Source organism: Heterocephalus glaber, unplaced genomic scaffold (assembly GCF_053883595.1).
Source record: "Heterocephalus glaber isolate CG9 unplaced genomic scaffold, H.glaber_assembly_v1.0 deba00001504, whole genome shotgun sequence".
NCBI lineage: Eukaryota > Metazoa > Chordata > Mammalia > Rodentia > Bathyergidae > Heterocephalus > Heterocephalus glaber.
The window spans coordinates 41,382,004-41,400,522 of record NW_028258324.1 but is presented as its reverse complement, the minus strand read 5'-3'; the positions used below and the strand labels follow the sequence as shown (position 1 = coordinate 41,400,522).

The window sequence follows — 18,519 nt, the reverse complement described above, 5'->3', positions numbered from 1 at the left end:
TAAAAGAACAATGTGACTTTGGAATGTGCAAAGGAACCTGCCCCCCATAAGTAAAAGACAAAAGTAAGTTAGGTGCATTAAGAATTATAAATTAGAGTAAAGAAAAGTACCCAGTAAGAGAATGCCCATAGGGTGGTCAAAGACACTTACACGTATATTAACCAAGGAAACCTGACATTTAGTATTTATAATAGATTCATAAAATAGTAGACCCAATAGAAAAAGAATATGAGCAAAATGTTTGAATGTACAGTTTACAAAGTTGATATATAAATACTGTATTTACAGGTGAAACTAATTTACAGTGTTGGTTAGTAGTCATTCATCTTGATGACTATGTAGATAGGTTAAAGATGAGACTACAAAAAGGATTTGTGAAGCCTAGTAATAGTTTTAATCTAGGTCCTATTACATGAGTATTTTTAGGTTTTAAAAATTATCATGCCATAGATTCATAATATGACCAAGTGCCAGTTGATATAGGTAGAGGGCTACTGGCACATACTAGACATCATTTAAGTGTCAGATGTTATTATTATTTAATCCACAATCTTGTTTTCTAATGCCTTCCTATGAACATGACAGACTGTTTTTCTGTTTGGTTTAGAAAGTATTTTAAAAGTTTTATTTTTTCCAATTCTTTTTCAGGGTAAAACTCTCTTGTTCCTTATGGTATAGAATTTTTATAGGCCTCATGTTGATTTTTTTTCCTGTTTGTTATCATTGAACAAAGGAACATCTGCTTGGCTGGGCACTTACAAACAGCAGGGTGTACTGACTGCCTTTGACCTGCACTTACTGCCCACATGAATGTCTGTACACTCTCCCACATGGATGTAAAACAGGAGGTTGACACAGCTCCTGATTTAATTTTTGGAGTCTAACAGATTCATGTAGCACCTTTCTATCAAATTGAAGGATGACTTTTCTTGCTGCACTACACCATTCTCCTCAACACAAGAAAACTAATCTATGTCCCATTTCAAAGTCTTCAATGTGTGCTCCTCAGTGGCAAGCTGAAGTGATCATTAAAAAGGCACCTTTAATAGTATATTGTATAGATGAGTGTTCTGCATAGCATTTGATTTGAAAAAGAATTAAAGTGTTTATGTCTAAAATGGTTTCAAAAGAAACAATTTATGCAGGATAGGAGACCTCTTTGACCAATAACAGGGCTTGAAAATCTACAGCTTCTGACCTCACCTCTAAACACACCCATGCATGAATTGCTTAAACAGCTATTAGCAGTCATTTCAAAAGCTACAGCTTTATAGAATGAGAATGTTTCTGTCATTAGATCTTTTTTCACCTACAGATACTCAGAAAGCTGTAGCCTTGAAAATGTCATGAAAAGGAAAACAATGACACTGTTGAGACAGAAGAAATGGGTGGACATCTCTGAGAAATGGGTGTGACATCTCGTCACGCCACTGGGCCAGTGTCTGCAATGATATTTGGTTTGTGCAGATGCCTAGCTTCTGAAGTATGGACAAGAGGTAGTAAGGCAAAGAAAGACAAGGGGAGAGCAGGAGGAGAGGAAAAAGAAGAGAGAGCTGTAGTAATGATTAAATATTCAAAATGACTAACATGCATGATTAATATGTGTCTAGCAGTAGACTGAGTTCTTTACATACATTATCTTATTTTTATAAAACTTAAGAAAGATAGGCATTCTAATTTTCATTTTGCATAAAAGTAACTATAATATAAAGTGAAATAAACAGATACTGCATAGGGAATTAGAGTGACAGATCTTTTTCAAGTGGGAAGGGAATCAAGAGAGGGGAGAGGAAGGAGAGAGAAAGAGAATGAAAAAGAATTGAGGTGTGTAATATACATGTACCAACTCCCCATAAGGAATGTAATCATTATGTACTGCAAACATGTAGTAATAAAAAGTGAAAACTGACAAAAGAAAGCTGAGACTTTAAACTTATAAGTATGCAAAACCATACACCAAGATAGTAGTGGAGTTAGAATTCAAATCTAGGAAGTATTCATCCAAATGGTTATCTTTTTATATCCCTTGTAATTCTACTAAATGAAACATATGTATAGTATGCTGGCCTCATGTTATTCTGCTCAAATGAAGTACTAGTGGAGTTAATAATGTTATAATTTAAAGATAAGTCACTGGTGCTCGCTTCGGCAGCACATGTACTAAAGATAAGTCACTAAAACAGTATAAATACTATTCAAAATTGATGTTATAAATGATATAGATATCAGTATTGCTAAAGTGGTAACATTCTATTTATAGTATTCTTCTTCAGAGGAATTTGAGAGCAAATGTTACAAATTAAATATATTACTCTTCTATAGACATTTCAAGTATCGTGTATATATAAACAATGTTTTAAATATAGAAAAAAATGTGATGTATAAGGGACCAGATGTTTTGCAATTTTATTCAGAGCACCTGAACAAATATTTGACCAGTAAGATTATTCCATAAAAACTTGTTAAACAAATATATCATTTCTGCAACTTAAACTTTATAGAGTATTCCCACATATTGAAGTAAATGATCTTCAGAAAAACTCTATGAGACATGTTCAGAAATTTCTCCCAAACTGTGATTTCCTTTTTGCTTGAAATTATTCCCTACACAAATGTACTTCTCTCTATCTGTTTTTCATCTTTTAGGTAATGCACCCATGCAATGAGAATGACTGTGTTAAAGTCACTTAAAATGAAAGCAAATTGCCATACAGTTTTTAATACTTCTTAAACAACTCTATCCATAATGTGGACCGAGTCCTTAAATATAATCTGATCCTGAACTATGGGTATCACATTCAATTTCAAATGTTTCTGTGTTTTCGAATTGCACAATGCAGAGCTTTCTGGGACATTGCAGTATGAAGATTCTGCTTCAGTGATAACTAGCTAGCTATCCTTGTAATCATCATTGCATATTATATTGACAAACCTATCATTCAATTGCCTTGTTAATTTTATTTTATTTATTTTTTTGCTCAGTCTATTTTATATCTTTGAAAGCTCTGCTATCTCTCAGTGTCATTCAATTGTTAGAACTATTCATTTAGAGGAGGTTTATGATAGTTGGTGCTTGATGAAAAGGTGTTTTTTTTTGTTCACCGTAGAATCATCTTTTCAAACACTACAGAACAGTAATTGTAAATCCTATGAATCTTCAATATCACAATCGCCAGTGGAGGAAATCTATGTTTTCTTCCTTGAATCTGAAATCTTTTCATAATCTACTCTAACCAGTTCCCTTTCTTATTTCTATTTACTATGCACTTTCTCTTCTGATCAAATCTAATTTTATTTACTAAATTTGTCACACTACTTTCCAGATCTTTTTGAATAAATATCATCTGTCCACCTAGAGAAGCCTTCTTCTAGAATTGCACATTTTTTGAAGCTAATTACGTGTTAACAGTTCAATTAGCAGTTATTCCAGTACCACACTTCCCTCTTCTAAATATCTGGACCATTTTAATAAACATTTCAAAATGACAATTAAAAACTGGCATAATTGTTTAGATATATATCTTGCTCCAAAAATAGAATCAGCTTCTAATAAAATTTTGTTTCACCTCCATCTCTTCTTAAACCGTTGTATATTTTTATCATATAGTAATATCTTCTCAGAGAATCACTATTCAGCACATTATGCAGAAATATTCTAGCATTTGATAGATCTAGTATTGTACTCTAGTCTTTATATTTGCAACTATGTAACTATGAGTTGTATGTTTACTCTTTCTAATTCTATTTCCAAATAAAATTGTATAAATGGTGAATTGTAGAAGTAGGTTAGATAATGTATCTGTAACATCTTGCATGAAATAAGTACTTATAACTTCTAAATTAAATATATATTTTAAGATACTAGTATATAATGGACTAGAACTCTTTCCCTTCCTTTTTATTTAGTGGCTAAATACAGTATATAAATTATACTTTTTGGGTCTATATAATTAGAGATTACCATTACTATTTATTCATTTTTCTCTAACTTCTTCTCATACTCTAATATTGACTTCTTTTGGTTCCAGAAGGAAAAAAGGCTCTAAAGTTTTCTCTGTGGCCAATCTAGTCACAAAGTTCAAGAATATTTAAGAAAATATAGATCTATGACATTTTCTCTTCAATAAAAAAGCAAGCTCAAGTTTTAAAAAAGAAAAAAAAAAACTCAACCTTTTCTAAAATGGAAGCAGCATGAAGGTACCCTGCAAAAGTTTTACTTATGTCTATAAAATTTTACACAAAGTTTTAGAAGGGTTAAGACAATGGCTTTTTGGGTTATGAAAGAGACTGTGTGCATAAAATAGCTATAAATTCCCTCTAGGTAGAGTTACAGAACACTTAATAATTTGCTGTACATTAGAATTTACTAATCAATAGTGAGAGACAATCAGCTCAGGATGTCCAGTCTGCAGTTTTGAATTCTGGGCACCAAAAGGCCTTTCTCTTTCTTATCCAGTGCTTCCTGTCTCTTTCTCTAGCCTTGTGCAGCTAGAAGTCTCTGCAAGGTCTCAGACCTTAAGAATGAATTCTGGCAAACTTATAGCCGCATTCATCTCAATTTCGGTCTGGCACTTCTCTGAGTTTCAGCATCTTCTGCAGTTACAAGCCTAGCAGTTCTGGAACCTCTGTAGAATGTGTATTTTCTGATTGTTCTTTCACATTTTAGTGGTTATTGTGGCCAGACATCATCTGAGAAAGCGTTTCTCAACCAAGCCTATGTCAAGGATATCTTCATGCACTATAAGCCTTCAAAATGTGGCTTTGTAACTCTTCAAGATTATCAAGAATGAGGAGTCCCTCTCTTGAGTCTATAAACACAGTGGTTAGAGAAGATTACAAGCTTACTGGAAAAGGGGTTTTGACAGGAAATTCTTTCATATGGTGACAAGTTCCAGTTTAAAATCATCACAGTCTTTCAACCAGATTAGCATCAATTTCAGCCTTAGATGAATATTTCTTTCAATACAAAATTTTTACTGTTAATTTAAAAATACTATGAGTAATGCCAACCTGTAATTATTGTCTGTACTACTGCTAATTGAAATAAATTCTGAAATATAAAGTTTCATTAGTCTGTGAATTTGGTTGTTAAGTAAACCTGGGTTAGATTCTTTTTATTTGTTACCTAGATTGCTATAACTACTCTCTATTTTTTTTCTCTGTCCCTAAACTTACACATCCTAAACATATTGGGTACTTCTATTCTTAAAAGGCAAATCACTTCAGGAATTCCTTACTTAAATCATATAATGGCTACTTACTGTCCTTAGGATCAATTCTAAAATTCTAACCAGATTGTCCTAGACACTTTATGACTTGATACTTATTATATCCTTCCTCAATACACACCTACTCTAACAAACTGCTCTCATTTTGCAGAATGTACCATCATGTGTCATGAATTGGATGTTGTGATATTTATCACTTTACTTAGGAAGCCCTTTGTTTTATACCTGAGTAGTATTATCAAAATTCTCATATTTCTCACATTATCTTTAATATTCATTGACACTCCCAGACAGACAATATGCAAGTACTGTATCATTGCTACAAATATGACAAGTAAAATTCATGCATTTACTATCTTGTTTAGACTTATGCGTGTGTTTAATCATTTTAATCTAATCTGTTGCTTCTTCCTCTTCAATCTATTGAAATCATGGTGAGGAAATGTGTTCTTTTTTACATCTTTAAAAATTTGTATATTATTGTGCAAATATTTTAAAGACCTACTTGTTGGATACAAACTGATGTCAGAATTATCTACATTATCTACATAATTATATCACTATCAAATATTAGTATGCAGTCATAAAACTACCAACTGATCAGAAATGTCTCCTCTGTCACTATGTAAATTTTATGTAATAGATAATATTACATTAAGGAAGAGTTAGATATAACCCAGATATTAATCAATACAAGTGAATTCACTCTCATATTAATGTTATTAGGAAGGATTTTCTTTACTTTGTAGGTGAAGTATAGAAGGGGAATTTGCCAAATATTATCATAAAAATGAGTAAATATGTAGTTAAAATAGAAAAGCAGGTAGTCTCCTTAAATTTATGTAATCTTGACTTTTAAAACTATTTCTATTATAGGAACATTTTGAGAATGTTTCCTGAAAATTATGCAGCACACACTCAATATTAGTAATAAACCAGTTATTAAAAGGGGTTTAAAAGCTTAAATTTTTCTACAACCATTCTAAAAGTGATCAATATAAAAGAAAAGGTACTTGTTAATTCCTATACCTGTGTTTAGAAACAGCCAACTGATTATATACTGTAATTTAGAGGTGAAAATTTTATAATAAACTATTTTTTTTGTTCTGTCAAAATCAAATGCTGATCATCAACAAGAGTTCAGTGGAGGTACAAAAATAGAAGTATAACAATTAATATTCAGTGCTCTTCTAGAGTGAGGCACGTTGTGAGAGCAGAAGAGAGCACCATGATTTTTACATGCTCTTCTGAATATAACATGTCATCAGCTTAAAAGATCTTCCTGACAGAATGTTCCTCAGTTTTAAACGGGCAAGTGCTGTCAACAAATCACCAGTACAAAACACTAAAGCAAACTGCTGAACTCCCCAAAACTCTTCTGCATTAATATGCAAAATCAGTTCCTGAAGAGACTTTTACTGCCAGATTCTAATACTTACCAACTAAAAATTTGCACTGATCAAAAATTGTTCCTTGAAAAGCCATTTGAGACTGGCAGAACCCCGTCAGTAAATAATCTGATATTGTAGAAGGTGAAACTTGGCAGGACAGGACACAAACTTAGTCAGGGATGCATCTATGCATGGAGCTTAATTTTCACATCAGTGCTACTTATAAAATTGGAAATAAAAGAAGGAAGTAAAAGGGGCGGGGGGGAGGCAGGGATTAACTTCAAAATTTCTATTAACTTTAAAAATCTCAGTTTAGCAAACTGGCTAGTCTGGACATTTTGCATTGTCTTTGCAATTTGATCACTTAAAGTGCTGATATCTAGATTTCTTTAAATTTTTTTATACATGACTGTCTGACTCTTAAAGTTAGCAGGTATTTGAGACCCATCAATCATGTACAATAAGAGTTTCTTTTAATTTTTAATTTTTGTAAGACTTTCTTGTTTAGTGTCAAATCAGCAAAGTTGTTCTCACAGGCTCTCAGCGGCAAGTTACTCTGAAATATGGGTACAATAACAGAGCTTGGCCCATCAGAGCCCTGACAGTCTTTTATTAGTCACTTTACTGACACAGGAGATTTAAGGGAGAATAAGTTTATTTAGGCTCACTGTTTCAGAGGGCTCAGCCCCATGCTTCACAGTGAAAGGGACTTGAAGACTGACATCATGGTAGTCAGAAGGCAGACCAAGAGCACATAGGAGCCAGGAGAGAGATCTGCCCTTCCAGGTCAGGCCCCATTGCCCTTCCTCTTCATACCAGGCCTTACATTCTAATAGCACTGTTCACCCTGACAGTATCAGTGTAGCTACTTCCATGCTTTAATCACCTTCTGAAAGCCCACCTCTGAGTGCATGACCATTTTGAAGGAGACTTTAGACTTAAATCATAACAGTTCTTCCAATCAGAGCATGAGAGAGAATACTGTGGGCTCCTCGTGCTTACCAATGACATGTGGCAGTTCTTACAACAGTGCTGATGCACACAAGTAGCATAGAAAAACAGAACTCTAGTTTCATTGGCATCCCTACTTCTTGGACTCAAATTCAGCCTGTAGGTTTGTGTTCTTTGGCATGACTACTTTGAAGCCTCAGAAATTGTTTTAATGTAAACATTGAATAATCTTATTTTGATTCTAGTAGATATGAACATTACCTGTGTACTCAGGCAATGTGTGTTTATATAATTATTTTTATTCACTTAATATTTTAAGTTACAGCAAAGAAGCAGAGAACAGGAGAGGAGCGGAATTGTGGCTCACTGCTACTGTGGACAATTTCTTTAGATTAATTTTCTAAATGAGAGTGACATAAGTAATCAAAGGTATTATTAAGAACTTCAGGGCTGGGGATTTAGCTCAGTGGTTTCGCCGCCCGCTGCACAAGCCCAAGGACCCGAGTTTGATCCCTGGTACCAAAAAAGAAAAAAGAAAAAAGAACTTCCTTGTTAGTTTTCCTTGTAATAATATTTCAATGCCAAGAAAAATATTGCTTAGAAAGATATTGTATTAAGGTAGATTTTACATAAATTTATGAAAAAGAGAAAAGGAGATATAGCTCAAAAAGGTTTTTAAAATAATGTTTACATATTGAATGACCAGTTCTTATGTTATTGAGTTATGGAAATAAATGCCTAAATGTAGAAAAGAATTTTTGTCTACATTTCAAGATGTCTTGCCATTTTTTCTACTTTTTCATCAGGTTTATTTATTGAAAACAAACGTAATTTAAATAAGTGCATAAAAGGATAGTATAATGCTATCTCCAATGTTCACAGTCACTGGGAAAATTATTCAATTATATTAAAAAAAGCATCCTGTGCTATCAATATAGGCCAGTGGCAGAGCACTTGGTTAGGGAGTGTGAGTTCTTATTTCCAATACCAACCACAGCAGAAAGCAACAACAGCAAAGTTATTGATGAAGAGATCCCACTTTGTCCATTATCTTTCTCCATAGTTTTTTAAATTGAAATACAACCAAACTTCTTAGAGCTGATCATTATCAAAGATATGATTAATTTTACCTCTTCTGAGGAAATACTAACTAAAAACTTTCTAGAGACAATTTTCATCTGGAAAACATGTTCCAAATTCTCCTACCACCTTATACAATGAACCTTTCTTTCTTCCAAATGACAATGCCTGCTCTGAGGCCATTATGTCCAAATTTCATATTTTCTCAGCTTAGTTCATAAGACCAGTTTTCAGCAACAAAATTTAGAGAAGTCCATTAACAGGAAGCCAAAATTCTGTGACTTTCCATAATCAATATCATCTCTGGAAAGGTGGAATTTATAACCTAAGATGCTATTGCCAAGAGAGCACTGTGTGTCTGAGCTGAAATAAGTAATATCTAGAGCTGAAGAAGCTCCTTTGAGCTATCTGCAAAGGAAACTGCCCTTCTGAAAAGAAAAGCGAAACACCTTGGATTAATGTTCATTAATATAAAAAAGTAAACAAATACTATCCAATCCCCCTTTTGCTATGATTATTTTAAGCCAGAAAGATTTGACATCAAGATGCAAGTTCTTTGATTATCCCAGGAAGTACAAATGAAATATGAACCCACTTTGCATATTATTTTATACATATATCTTTGGATTTTTTAAAAAAGCAGCACAATATGTCCACTTAAAACAGAACAACATGGTATGGTTTCCATGAGCCACGTTTTTTGTTTTATTTTTGTAGTAGAAAGACCCACAGGCCTGGCTCAATGATAATGAAAACGTATCCTAATTTTTTTTTTTTTTTTTGGTACCAGGGATTGAACTCGGGTCCTTGCGCTTGCGCAGCAAGTGGCAAAACCACTGAGCTAAATTCCCAGCCCTCTATGTATCCCAATTTTGAGGGAGGGTGAACATAAAGGGAAAGCTTACCTATATTTTCTGCTCTGATAAATACATCTATATAAGTAAGCTCTTGTAAGAGGATGAATATAGTCATACTTGTTTGAATACGCCCAACTGACATTAGGAAAGGATTTAGAAATTCTAATGTGTGGATCTGTTAGCCAGTGCCACCATTATTTTACACACACACAAACACACCAACAATAACAACAAAGAAATAACTTCATATAACAGATCACCCATAATACCTCCCTTCTAGGGAAGGTATGCTGAGCATAAAAAAGGATATATGGTAGTAATGTTTGATTGAGGTAAGATCATTTTAATGTACAATCATTCTGGAGTCAGAGACCTAGATTCCCTATGAATTCTGCAAAAGTATTTAGGAAATTTGACTGACCTCAGAGTCTTAGTTTCCTTTTTCTTAAAGGATGATGGTTTTAAATGCTTGGCAAGGTTGCTACTAGAGTTAAAAGATACAATGTTTCTTGCATGTACTAAGTATCCAAAATGGTTGTTATTAATATAAGCATCATTTCTCATATCTATTCCTCTGCTTGTGTCCATGGTCCCCGAGGATATAGCACATTCCTTGTTCTTCCTTGTATTTTCAAAATCTCGCACAATGCCTAGAACCAAGTAGACACTGCATAATTATTTTCTGCTTTTAATAGAACTGCCTAGACAAAACTAGGACTTGATGTCAGTGGAGTGGGAGTAACAGGCCAGATGGGAGAGGTTTATGAGACCAGGAAATTTGGGGGAATACAGGCCACACAAGAAACAGGAGGTAAGTGCAGGAGATTCATACTGACACATAGGGCATGCTATTGTGAGGGAAGCAGTCACAGAAAATGGGAAGTAATGAATTCACATAAATTAAGCATCCAAATAAGAGGCAATGGGTAAGTGCATTTTAACATATATGAATGGCTGGAGTTCTGATTGCTGTCATCTTGTGGCATAAAGGTGAAAAGTGGTATCAAAGGAAATTATGTTTTAGAAATTATCCTAACATTCCCAGTAAAATACAGGACACAAAATTAAATTGAATTTCAGATAAATAATGAAAAATGGTTCCATGTCACACTGTTTAATTCTAACAACAATCTCAAGCATGTGTAAATACAATCTTCTTAAAGGAGAATTTTGTATATGATTTGGGGCACAATTACACTAAAGAAAAATTACTTGTTCCCTGTCTAAAATTCAAATTTAACTTGTGTCCTGTATCTATCTCTAAATCAGTTACCTTTAAGTTAGCGGGTGAAGGTTAAGAAACTAGGATAAAGCAGGACACACACAGAGCAAAACGGTGAGTTGCTGCACAATGAAATAAATGGCAACACAGAGGCTCAGTACTGGAATGCAAGCTTAGTCACCGAACCAGCTGACTGCAGAAATATGGCTAAGAAGTGGTTCTCAGGTTTCCAGTAACTTAATAAGCCTGAATCTGACAGCAGGGCACTTCTAATTTCAAAAATGCAGGATCCCCTCTTTCTCTTTAAGTAGAAACTGAATGTCAGCATCTGGACAAATTTGCAAATGTGAATTTAAAAAGAAAACAGTGTTAGGAATCTAATTAGTACTTTTAAAAAATATTTTGTTGTTTCATATTGTGTTTAATTTTGTAAACTACTTCAAAAGTCTTTTTCACATATATACAAGTTAATCCTAAAAGAATGAATAACAAAATATTGTACAGCTGAAGGCAACTATGGAAAACTACAAAAAGGAACCCAACCACAATTGAAGGAGCACCTTGCATTTCTCATTACCTCAATCCACAGCCCTGAACATGAACATCCCTCTGCTCCCTTAAATTAACATCTTAATATCTTTGACAAATTAAATTTGCATTTCCTTTTGGAGTTTTTGATTGAGCTTTGGAGGACAGGGGTTCGAAAGACTAGCTTGAGTTAATATAAATAATTCACACTTTCACAAAGATATTAACCGAACTTTTTGGAAATTATTTTCAACTCTTAAGAGTTTTGTTAGGTAAACTTCATTTTAATACATTTCTATTATCTCTAGTGGTTGACAATAAAAAGATAATATGGCTTGATTTACATAATATTATTTAATTGGGGATGTTTTTATTTTAACGGAATAGATTTAAAAGAATATCAAAAATTTTAAAGAATATCATCACTTTTTTATGGTGTCAGGAAATTATTATCTACTTCAGAGGTACCAGTTTCAATGGTAAAGAGTGTAGGCTTGTAACAAATGTTACTATGCACTTACATGGCATGCAGTTAAGTCCTGGCTGAGTATGATCAGTTAAAACTCCCCAACCAAAGTTTTTATTTCAATAATTTTGATGTTTTCATAAAATGAATCATTTGTAGATTTTTTTACTCTAGTAAGTTCTGTATGGCATCTGACCCTTGTCCTTAGATATTCATTTAGAAATTGGCCTCAGGAAACTAAAAAATAGCTCTTCCACTAAAATAGAAAAATAGTATTAATGGCAGGAATTTATTAGCATGGCTCTTTCTTTAAGACTTTGAGAAATAGTAGTAGCACTAGAGATAAAAATTATAGCTTATGAACATCAGGATCTTTTATTGCTCAGAAAATACAAGTGCTAAGCTCATACAAACACTACAAAAAAGAAAGAAAAATATGACTAGATGCTCTGTTCACTCCATGCTTTGTTGATGACTGATTCATTTCTTTTGATTTCCTTTTTAAAATACATTGAAACCTCAGAAAAAACTCTATTACTTTGATCCTTTTCAATGAGACAAAAATCATCCAAATGGCCTCTCCTAGCAAATTATTGCCTAGGAATCTCTCATTCTACTTTTACTGATAGAAAAGAATAGTTTCCTTTAAAATATAGTGTAAGTATGTAAGAGAAGAACAGGAACATTTTTCGCCAATGAATAATCTCTTATATTATTACTACTCAATCACTCAATAAAAATTATTGTATATCTAGAAAGACTGGGCTACAACTGGGATAGAGGCAAATTTTAACTGTCTAAGAGTACAAATAAAATCCACATAAAAGACCTCCCTGTTTTTCTCTTCCTCCTAATGTTGCCAAATTTTGTTGACTGTGATGGTGTTTTTGTTAAAATCAGACTCCAAAATCTCTCTTTTTCAAAAATAGAAAAATATGATATATATGAAATAAAAGGTTTTGTTTTCTTTTTACAGGGCTATAGACTGGACTCAGGGCCTCAAGCATACTAAGTAAGCACTCCAGAGCCAAGCTGCAGCCCCAGCCCAAATTCACATGGATGTCTTCATTGTATGGATCAATGCTCAGTTGCAAAAAATAGGATTCATAGTGTCTATTTTAAGCCCAGAGGATCTATTACTGGCATTAAGTAACATATAAAATGCATATGGTGGCTGAAGCAAGACTGCAGACTGCAGTGTAAGTGATGACTTCAAATGCTGCACTACAAACCTTTGTAATTAAGAGAACAATGATTTTCTTCCACAACCATAAAACAGCCTGACAAGCAAATATCCACAGTGAAAATGTCTACCTTGGCATGTAAATACTTCCATGGCTGAATTTACCAACAGAAGCAAAAAAGTATCAAAAAATACAGTTTTTTTGTATGATAGATAATATGAAATAGGAAGAAAAGGGACAAAGGGGAAGGGTAAGAGGGAGGGGTGAGGGAAAGGAAAGGAGGGAATGGAATCAATATGAGAAAATGAAAAAATGGAAACAAAGCCTTCATAAATACGGAGGGATGGAGGGGTTGAAGGGAGGGCTGGACAAGGGTGAAAAATAAAAACCAAGAGAGATTATGTAAAGGTGCAAATTTCCAATGATGAATGTCATTATATCGTATACCTAAAATGTACCAATAAATAATATTTAAAGTGAAAAAAATACAGTTTTTATACACTGCAAGTCAGAAAGGTACATCTAGTTAATGAAGATAAAGTACTTTTACATTCCTCTACATATAGAATACATATATTTGAGGGAATACATTTTTTAGCTTTCCATATTTTATAGTTGTGTGTACTTCAGTAGAAGGAACTGATAATACTGTAAACAATTTGGCCCATCTGGCCAATACATATCCACTTAACATCCTGTTACCCACATTTAACCTTCCAAATGACAACAGCAAAAGTAAGAATATATTCTTATTCAATGTAATACACCTGTGTCTCATAAAAGTGACAAAAGTGTCTATCCTCTACTGCAAAATCAACAACCCAACTTTCCAGCCATCACTGTATCTGTTTCTGATATTCCATCTTAAATGGTTTATCCATCTTAAAATTCAGATCCATCTTAAAATTAGATGGTTTATCCATCTTAAAATTCAGTAAATATTCCTATTGTATATCCTGTACTCTATGAACTCAATTGAAAAATCATCCCCCATCAAGACTTGTATGCTATATATTCTAGAAAGCACAGAACTTGTACACATTAGAGAGATGGTATATATATAGATAGATAGATGATGATAGATAGATAGATAGATAGATAGATAGATACATGCATACATACATACATTGGAGACTATTCATGCAGAATAGATTGTTAGTAAAATTCTTGTTTCTACAGTAGGTCACAAGGTCACAAGGCTGTGCTTGATATTTATGAATTCTGTTTCACCACAAATTTCCCATGTCATTGACGTTTAAGACCTCTGCAAATCAATATTTCTTACATAAGATAAACCAATCACTTATTCTTGTATAGTTCAACCAAGTAGAGATAATATTGCATCATAGTAGAGTAACATTTATTTTTCACAAGAAACTCGAGAGTTGGAGCCATGTTGGAGGATTCTCTAAGATGCTCGCTTCAGCAGCACATATACTAAAATTTTACAATGCAGACATCCCTGTCACCATTGTATAGAAGCTTTTTTTTTTTTTCTCGTACGCGGGATCAAACTCATGACCTTACACTTGCAAGGCAGACGGCGGCACCGCTGAGCTAAACCGTCAGCCCAAGAAGCTTCTTAAGAATCTGGATCAGTACCCTCAGCACCAAATGATGCCCTTATTTGCGTGCTGGTATTGACAAAGGTCTATGAGGAACCCTAAATGTCCAGAGTAGTCTTTAAGTTTCCTGGAACTATGATCATGTTTTCTAGCAAATGCATTCTCCTTTTATATGCCAAAAAATATAAACTGGTCAAGTCTAAATGTTAAATAATAAAAAGTTAATAATCTCATAGTGGATAATTTATTATAATTATGAGTTACCATTCCTAGACTATTAATGTTTCCAAGCTCCACATACTCTGACCACAGTAGAAATAACAAAAAACAAGTTCTCTTTCCTTGATCTGTAAATTTTCTATGTAATTTCTCTCATTTAAAAAAGGTGTCATTCATTGGCGTAGGAAAAAACTATGAACAAATCCTCAGTAGCACAGGAACTAGCAGAAAGAATCAACAACTGGGATCTCATCTTCTTGACCAGCTTCTGCACTGCAAGAGAAACCACCAAGAGAGCTAAGAGACAACCTAAAATGTGGGAAAAAATTTTTTACCAGCTGTTCCTCAGACAAAGATCTACTAATATATAAAGAACTAAAAAAAATTCAGACCCCCCAAAATATAAAGACCCAGTTTAAAAATGGGCATCTAAAATGAACAGACATTTCTCAGACAAAGAAGTTAAAGCACCAAGGAAGTATATGAAAAAATGTTCAACATCACTGATCATTCAAGAGATGGAGATGAAAACAACGCTGAGATTCTACCTCACCCCAGAAAGAATGGCTGCTATCAAGAAATCAATCAATAACAAATGCTGATGGGGTTGTGGGGAGAAAGAAACCTTTCTTCATTGTTGGTAGGAGTGCAGAATGGTGCAACCACTGTGGAAATCAATATGGAGATAACGCAAACAACTAGGATTGGAAGTCCCCTTTGACCCAGCTACCCCTCTGCTTGGTATCTTCTCAAGAGAATTAAAAGAATCATACCACAGTGATATATGCTCACCCATGTTTATGGTGACACAGTTTATAATAGCTCCACTACTCTCAGGAGGGTAGACTGGTGCAACCACTGTGGAAATCAGTATGGAGATACCTCAAAGAACTAGGACTAGAAGTCCCATTTGACCCCGCTATTCCCCTGCTGGCTATCTTTCTCAAAGAAATAAAAGAATCAAAAGAATCATATCACAGTGAAATATGTGCACCCATGTTCATAGAAGCACAGTTTGTAATAGCTAAAACTTGGAAGCAGCCCAATTGCCCATCAACTGGAGACTGAATAAAGAAGATGTGGGTTTTTTTGTAAAATGGGTACTACTTAGCCATAAAGAATGAGAAACTAGAGACATTTATAGCTAAGTGGATGGACACTGAGAATGTACTCTTAAGTGAAATAAATAGGACACGTGTAAATACTGAATAATTTCTCTGGTGTGAAAAACTAAAAGTGTAAATAAAGATCAAAATACATAGTTGATATTGTGAAATAGGAAGAAAAGGTCTAAAAGAGTAAGGGAAGTAGGAGGGGTAGGGGAAAGGAAAGAAGGGAAAACAAAAAATACGAGAAAAAGAAAAAAGTGGAAACAAAATCTTTTTAAGTAGGGAAGGGTGGAGAGGGTGAAGGGAGGGCAGGGGAATGGGGAAAAAATAAGAACCAAGATAGGTCATGTAAAGGTACAAGATCCCAATGATAAATGTAACTGTCCTGTATACTTAAAATGTACCAATAAAGTTAATGGAAAAAAAAAGTGTCATTATGAGGCAGTAAAATAAAAATTAAATATAGACAAAATGTTATGTTTATTTTTAAAAAAGATTTTTCCATACGATTTACAGTGTAATTACATGTTGCTATTTATAGCTACAAATTAATTTGAAATAATACATTTAAATTTTGTAAGAAAAAACTTATTAAGGATAAAATTAAGGATTGTGATTTGATCAGTATTTTTCCAGATCACAGTTATTTTATATTTGTAACATATTTTCAAATCATTTATATTTTTGATGTCATAAATATATTTTAAATTAACAGCAAGACTAATGTCTTATTCTGTTTTTGCATTTAAATATATTCTTAATTTATTTTAACATTTGTTCTTCTGTGGCTGGTTGGCTATTTGGATACAGAGTGAAATCTTTCTGGAAAAACTATTACAGTCAATATTGTACTTAATATGGTAATTTTAGCATTAAACACTTTATTACTAGTCATCCTATATTAATAAAGAATCATAATCTTAAGAAATAAAAAATTAAAAGAATAAAAAAGGAAGAAAGAAAGCACCATATTTTGAATACAGATTCTTATGGCTATATTACAGATTTAGTTAATTTTAGAAGTGAACCAGCATTAGAATAAAGCTCTTCTTTGTGTTCTGTGTAAAAAAGCAATCAATTGGAATTCAATTAAATTGAATAAAAATAATCTCTAGAAGGGTATATAATATTCTAGAATGAAATGCTGAAAAGTGAATCTTAAACATGCAAAAAATAAAATAAAATCAACTAAGAAAAACAAAAAGTTAGGAATAATTCAACCAAAAAATAAACATTTTAGGGCCCGGGATGTAGCTCAGTGGTTCTGCCGCCTGCCTCGCAAGCATGAGATCCTGAGTTTGATTCCTGGTGCAAAATATTAAAAAAATATATTTTGCCAAAATAAACAAACATAAATTGACAATACACAGACCTTAACATGAACAAACAGTGCTTCATTCTAGATTTACTTTCAGTGTTCTAAAAAGATTACCCATACCCTAAACATCTCTGTCTTATACTAGAATAAAATCACATCATTAAATAACTAAAAATTTTAAAAGGAAAATTGCTCTTATTATGGATCCAATTACTCATTAAATTGCCTCACTAAAATAAATCCAATTGCTTATTAAACTGCCTCACTAAAATAGTCTCAGATTTAAAATAATGCCTATAGAGAACCTGAGTGCATCATGTTATAGATAGCATGGAGGCTGCGGTGGCTCGAGCGGTTAGGAATTTCAACTTAGAGAACCGAACTGAAAGGGAAATCAGCAAGATGAAGCCCCCTGCGGCCCCGAGGCACCCGTCCACCCGCAGCGACCTGCAACAGATGAGCGACCATCCAGAAATTAAGAGAGACATTGCTAGGAAAAATGACAAGTTGCTGTCATTACTGAGAGATGACAATGTTGATTCCAAAGATCCTGTATCACCTCTGCGGGTAAAAGATTCTGAAATATGGCAAGAGACAAAGGAATCCAGATTGCCAAAGGGCCATCACTTTGGTATGGATATTAAGAACATTCCCAAGGCAAGATTTCCATTGTAGAGGCCTTGACACTTCTCAATAATCATAAACTTTATCCAGAAACATGGACTGCTGAGGAAATAGTACAAGAATATCATTTAAAACCAGAAGATGTAAATTCGCTTCTCAAGTATTTTGTTACTTTTGAAGTCAAGATCTTTCCTCCTGAAAACAAGAAAGCAATAGAATCAAAATGAAGAAAATCACAAAATTACTTTTCTTATGTGTACTTCTCATCCCCTTGCTTGCTTATTTCCTCAATTTTAGCATATTAAATTATAGAAATTTAAAAAATAAATAAATAAAATAATACCTATAATTGTATAGTCATATATTAAAAAGAAGAAAGTACAAAGAGAAATTTATGTAGCCCTAACTGGATGGTACAGCAGGAATGCTTGGCAGGAGGACCTGAGTGATCCAACCCAAAGACCAAGGCAGTCAACCATTAACACTTTGAGAGAAACTATACAAAGACAAGGATAATATCTAATTTTTCTTGTACATGAATGCTTCCTAGACTTAACCTTTTTCTTTCTCCCCTGGAATACAATATTAATGCCCCAGACTGAGCCTTTTACTGCAAAGGCAGATAGAATTAGAGCCTTAAAAATATGTTACAGTTCTTCATCAGGTAAGTACTGCATTTTAACTGGTTTACATTCCTACCAAAAATGTATAAGGATTTCTTTTCCCTGCAGCCTCAACAGCATTTGTTATCATTTGAGTTTTTGATGGTGGCCATTC

At 33.6% G+C, this 18,519-nt stretch overlaps 1 pseudogene; it reads left to right on the top strand.

Annotated features, from left to right (window-relative positions):
* Positions 1-17,448: 17,448 nt before the first annotated feature.
* Positions 17,449-18,002, top strand: LOC101711565 (NADH dehydrogenase [ubiquinone] 1 alpha subcomplex assembly factor 4 pseudogene; annotated as a pseudogene).
* The last annotated feature ends 517 nt before the right edge of the window (positions 18,003-18,519 follow it).